The sequence below is a fragment of the Hypanus sabinus genome, chromosome 18 (assembly GCF_030144855.1).
Source record: "Hypanus sabinus isolate sHypSab1 chromosome 18, sHypSab1.hap1, whole genome shotgun sequence".
In the NCBI taxonomy this organism is placed as follows: domain Eukaryota; kingdom Metazoa; phylum Chordata; class Chondrichthyes; order Myliobatiformes; family Dasyatidae; genus Hypanus; species Hypanus sabinus.
The window spans coordinates 52,540-58,539 of record NC_082723.1 but is presented as its reverse complement, the minus strand read 5'-3'; the positions used below and the strand labels follow the sequence as shown (position 1 = coordinate 58,539).

Here is a 6,000-nt window from a genome sequence, read left to right as displayed (position 1 = left end):
ACTATTGTGCACCAACAGGGCAGGAGGTTAATTATAAAGTTTCCAGTGAACATACCGTAGCCATTCTGATTCTGACTGACGACTGTTCATTGTCGTCGTCTTGTTTGGACTTTGGTCGCGGTGCAGGACAGCTCCACCTCCTGGTGATACCCTGAACCGAATTACACAAAACAAGAAGTAATTTAGAGAGATCAGGATTACTTTGCAAATGTGACAGTACCGCCATCCTCTGCATCAGAGCAGCAGTTTGCTTTGCGACCAAATATTCACTGTTAACATCAACTCCCGCGTCATGTCTGTATGTCTATCCAGTGATATCTGGCGCATCCCCCTGATAGAGTCACAGAGCAACAGAGCACAAACGCAGACACCTTCAGCCCAATGAGACAATGCCCACCGCAGTGCCCACAGAGATGGTCCTAATTTCCTGTGTGATGCACCATCAATAACTCACTCTGAGACTTTTTTTTTGCGAGATATCGGCTTTTATTGACTGGAAGAAGGAACAAGCAGTGAGTGACCACCATACTACATCCTGGAGACTGAGAGGCCGGGCTCAAACCTTGATCGCCTTTATACAGGGGTCTGTGGGAGGAGCCACAGGAGCAGTCAGCAGGAGGCGTGTCCAGACAGGTATATGTAGTTCGGCCCATTTCCCTCCTGGCCTCTTCATTCCATCTTCACCTCCCAGCTGCTTTACACAATTGTTCCTGCTTCATCCACTTCCTCTGGCAGTTCCATCCACATCATCACCAATCTCTGTATGAGATGGGCAATAAATAGTCAATGATAGTCGCTTCCCAGAGATACTCTCTACATCCTGGCAAATACATTTCTCATAACTCATACTCCCTTATCCAAATAGCTGTATTTTCCCCTAATGCACATCCTGGAAATCATCAGAGCAGGCAATACATTTCCTGAAGTGGGGCAACGGGTGCCTCACTACACCCACACAATTCCCCTCACTGACCAACCATCCAGCAAGCAATCACATTTACCCGCTTCCTTCTCATTCTGCGAACAAATCACTCTCATATTTCACTCACCAGCTCCTTGTTGGGGACTTGACAATTCCATGTTTAATGAGCTACCGAGCTGACACGCAGTCGCCTCACTTGTGCCGGCTCCAGGGTCCTGATCGCTTTCTCTGACGCCACTGTCTCTGGGCTGACTTTGCGCCACCTCCTCTGCGGCCGGACCGCATCCATTGGGACATTGCTCCGAAACGGAACCTGCTTTGGTACTTTGCTTCCCATGTCCTGATCGCCTTCCCTCAACGTGTTGCCTGGTAAAAACCTATGGAGTACTTTCTGTACACGATTTAATTTCTCACCTGAAATAAATAATGAATAGCAGTTTTAGAGTGATTAGAACTCGAACAAGGATCCTCAATGGGTGTCTACAATGGAGCCGAGACTCCGGCTAACCAGATTGGGAATGGGACTGTGCTGATGAATGTGAACCACACTTCCTGCCAGATGACCATCACGATAAGCCAGTGTCTGGACACATCCATTCCCAGAAAAAAAGAACTGTATAGACACAGCAATACTGATAATCGACTACGCATTTGTTGAACACACTGAAAACCAGCGGTTATTGATGGAAGGGCATCAGCTGTTACCGGGAATTATCGCTGGGATAACTTTCCACAAACATACATCTCCCTAGACCACAAACTGTCCAGCCACCTGTATCACTCACAGACAAGCCACTGGATTACTCATGGTCCGAACCTCTAAATCACTCGTTCCTCGTTTATTTTGTTACTCACTGTCTTGTCTCCTGGGTTACAGACTGACTATTGCCTTGAGACGAACAATGTCCAGTCCCCTAGGTTACAGACTGACCTTATCCTTCAAGCCTATGATTCCCGGTCCCCTGTGTCCCATTCCGTCCCCTGGATGATGATTTTCATGCAAATCATTGGCAAAGTCTCACTTAGAGAATTCTGCGTGCAGTTCTAGTTGCTAAAATTAAAGGAAAGATGTGAACGTAAAGGAGATTATCAAGTATGTTACAGGACGGGAGTGTTGGGTTTTGTGTTATATGGATAGGTTGGGACAGTTAGCTCTGGAGCATGGCAGCTTGAAGGTGATCTTACGCACCTACATAAAATAATCACGAGTGTAGATTGGATAGATGATCACAGGCTTTTGCCTAGGTTATAAGAGCCTAAGAACCGAGGACAGAAACTTAAAAGGCACAGAAGGGGCATTTCTTCATGGGTTGGGTAATGGACATAAATTGCGTGCGGCCAGAGGAGGCTGAAAGCACAAATAACATTGCGAAATTGAGAATATGTGGGCAGGAGAAAAAAAAGGATAGAATGGAAATATGTTAAAAATTGCAGGGAAATGGGGCAAACTGAGACATTTAGATCAGCATGAATCAGTTGGTCTGAAAGGTCTGCTTCCAGGCTGTAATCTCGGTTTTAATCCACCTGGAAGCACAGAGTCGTGCACAATGACAATGCATATCGGAGACAGAGACAGTTGGTCATTGGTTATGCTGGGTTTCTCATCAGAGATCATGGGAATTTAAATTCAGTTGGCAGTTCATCCCAATATTTGTCCACAGCACAGACATTCATTGGGGCATGAAATACCGAAGTAGAACACAAGTTTATCTACAATGAGCTCTCTCCTGATCCTCAGCCATTCCCAACACTAGTAATATTTTCGGCAGTGCTACAGAAAACAGATTTCGCAAACTCCTCTCATCTACTTTGCGCATCAGCCTAAAAAACAAGGGGGGAGTTGATAGCTGCCCTTCCAAGACCTGAACTGTTGTGTTATCACACAATCTCTGAAATCACAGATATGCTCCCATCATCTAGTTCTGATTTTTATAAATGAAAGTTGGAGTTGTCTTACACACAAGGGCCTGGCCCTGGATAATTACACAATCCACAAGACTGCTATTGCATTCCACTCACTGTTTTACTCACAGTCACCTGAATCAGGACCTTCTGCTGTTTTCACTCATGTGAGGTTTTGCACGGTGAGTGGAGTGTTTCGACCATTACTGGTGTCATGTCCCGTCATTGGAACTGCTGGATTGGCCCATTACTCAGAGCCACTTTAACACTGGGATCAATGACACTGCTTGATGAAAATTTTCTGCGCCCTGTTAGCGTCTGTGTAAATTTCTTCATCTGTACTCTTGTGCACAAACGCAACAGAAGTTATTACGATGATCCAAGTGATCATACCTCTGTCCATTCTGATTCCGTCTGACGAGTATTGATTGACGTCTTCTTGTTTCCGCTTTGCTCCCGGTGCAGGAAAGCACCACCTGCTGGTGATGATCTGAATTACACACAGAACTACGAGCAGAAAGTAAGTCAGAGAGTCCGATTACTTTGTAGATATAATATCTACATCCCTTGTATAAGAGCAACAGTTTGTTTAGGTACAAAACAATCTCCATTAACATCAACTTCCACACCATATCTGTATGCCTGCCCTGTGATAGCGGGCAAAATATGCTGACAGAATCACAGGATAACAGAGCACATACTGATCCCAAATCTCAGTGCCCACGACATGGTCCCAATTTCCTGTGATGGGCCCATTTCTCTCCAGGCCTCTTCACTCCACCACAGCTTCTGGAATTATACGATTGTACCATCCACTTTATACAATTGTGTCTCACCCACTTCCTCTGGGAGTTCCCTCCACATAATCACTAACTTCTGCATGAAACGATTGCTGATCGTGTTGGTTCTGCAATCCATTTACCACTTTTGTGTCCATTTAGATCCACTATAAGCTACGATAATCTTCAATATGAATACCATATACCAATCTTGTCTCATCCGCGAAATTACTCGGCTAGCCTTGTGCATTCGAATTGAAATAACAAATATCAAAGGTCCTAACTTGTAGCCTTTGAGGCAGACCACTATTCACCAGCCTCCCTGCCGAGAAGAAACTCAACAATGACCATTTTGACAATGTAATGACCAAAAAAGTACATGTAAATGTGATTCATTTGTTGGCAATTGTTACTTAGGAATAAAGGAAAGGTGGTGTTAGGACATTTGGAGGATACTGTCAACGCATTTTGAGATGATCATGACGGAGCACAGACAAACAAGCTACTTCAGATGATGCAAGTGTCATACCGGGGGTGGTCCCAAATGCAAGTGGACATAAATGCAAGACACAGACACTGAACTACCAGGAACAGGACTGGGCGTGAGAAGGATGCAAGGAAAGTGGGGAAGACTGGACGTAGGACATGACAAAGACCCTGGACTAGACAAGGACTCCGGACCTGTGCTAGGACCTGACTAGGATAGGGAACCAGGCCATGGAACTGGGAATTAGGAGTCTGGGCTTGGACTCCGAGCCAGAGACTGGACAGAGTCCCAGAATCTGGGTTTTGACTCGGGCTCGGACTCCAGCACCCGGCGAGGACATGACGAGGCTACAGGACGAGGACACGCAACAGGACTGGATGTGAGACTCCTGGAGAAGGAAACTCCAGCACAGGGCTGGGCAACGTACTCCTGTGCTGAGCGAGACACGTGGACATGACGAGGACACACAGCCTACGGCCAGACAGGGACAAGGAACATCGAGCCGGGACCTATCCTTGGGTACAGGACGTAGGGCCAGGACCCATAACACAGAACACAGAGCCGGGACGCCTCCTTGGATACAGGACGTAGGGCCGGGACTCATTAAACAGAACACTAAACACGACGAGACAGTTCCCAACGCTAGTTAACGGCAAAACGAACGGACCTACCTAGCAAAGGAGTGGACATGGAGAGGCAGTTCCCAACGCTTGGTAACGGCAAGACAGGGCGAGGCTGCAGACACAGGCAAGGCGAGGTAAGGTTCCAGACACAGGCGAGGCGAGGCAAGGCAAGGTTCCAGACACAGGCGAGGCGAGGCAAGGTTCCAGACACAGGCGAGGCGAGGCAAGGTGAGTCTCCAGGCAGGAAGGTGAACGGAAGGGATACAGACAGGGGGTTCGGACAGGAACAATCCAGCAGCCAGAGGCTGAATCCTGAAGCTATTTATGAAGCCCGCACAAACAAGAATCAGCTGCCTCAACAGAGACTGGGAAAACCCTGAAAATCTGGAATAAGGAGTATGGTCCGGACCGCGAACCGGAATGCGGATTTCACGTACCGCACCATGACATCAAGACCTTGAAGCGATCAAAGAAGAGGGAATATGGTTGGCTTTAAAGAACTGGGCTGCTGACAACACATTACCAGACACAATGTGATTATTAAGGACATTACCAATGATTGAAGTCAAATGGGTCTGACAGAGGCATGACTGCTACTTCTGGACACATTCGTTCTCACTCCAACTATTTCCTACATCCCTTTGTACAGAAATGTAATGTCTAAAGGACCAGTGTTCGCTTAACTGAGACACACCAACATTCCTGCTGACTGTTCAATGTGAATTCTGAGTCAGAAGGGCACTGTCCAGTTGGTGCTTTCAGTTCTCGGGCTGGTTCACTGGTTGCTGTTCCCCATCTTAAGTGAAAGATGAAGGCACACTGAAATTTAAACTTTGAAGACAGATATAATGAACTCAGTGAATAAATCTGTAGTTGGCCCTCATATATCACAAAACCTGATATTTGATACGAAAAAATAATCTTTCAGTAATGGTAAGACCCAGGGTCCCACAGGAATCCATTGAGCACAGGTCAAGAACAATTGCCTGACAGACGGGTGACAGAGACGAGGAATTTTCAAACACGGTTTGAACGCTGATTCCCCTAGATCCAATTCTACTGTTGCAAGCATTTAACGTCCACCTCTCCCTGAAGGATGGGATAGTAACCCACTCTTTTCTCGGATTAGCAGTCATTGCTTCCAAAGGAGCTCCGGGAAAAGAAAATATCATAGCCCAGAACAGAAATGCCCACTCAATACCTCGTAAACTCGGACAGCTTGATCTCATTTTACCTGTGTGAAAAACTGATATCCCAGGACCCAAACTCACTGGGTCACACAGCTGA

At 46.5% G+C, this 6,000-nt stretch overlaps 1 long non-coding RNA gene across 2 annotated transcripts in view; it reads right to left on the bottom strand.

Moving 5' to 3' along the window:
- Positions 1 to 477: 477 nt before the first annotated feature.
- Positions 478 to 6,000, bottom strand: part of LOC132407267 (uncharacterized) — a 35,143-nt gene continuing 29,620 nt past the window's right edge. For both annotated transcript variants that reach the window (XR_009516422.1, XR_009516421.1), the window contains 2 exons: positions 1,050 to 1,336; positions 478 to 759 (listed from right to left, as the gene is read on the bottom strand). This is a non-coding gene — a long non-coding RNA (uncharacterized LOC132407267). The remainder of the gene's footprint in view (positions 760 to 1,049; positions 1,337 to 6,000) is intronic.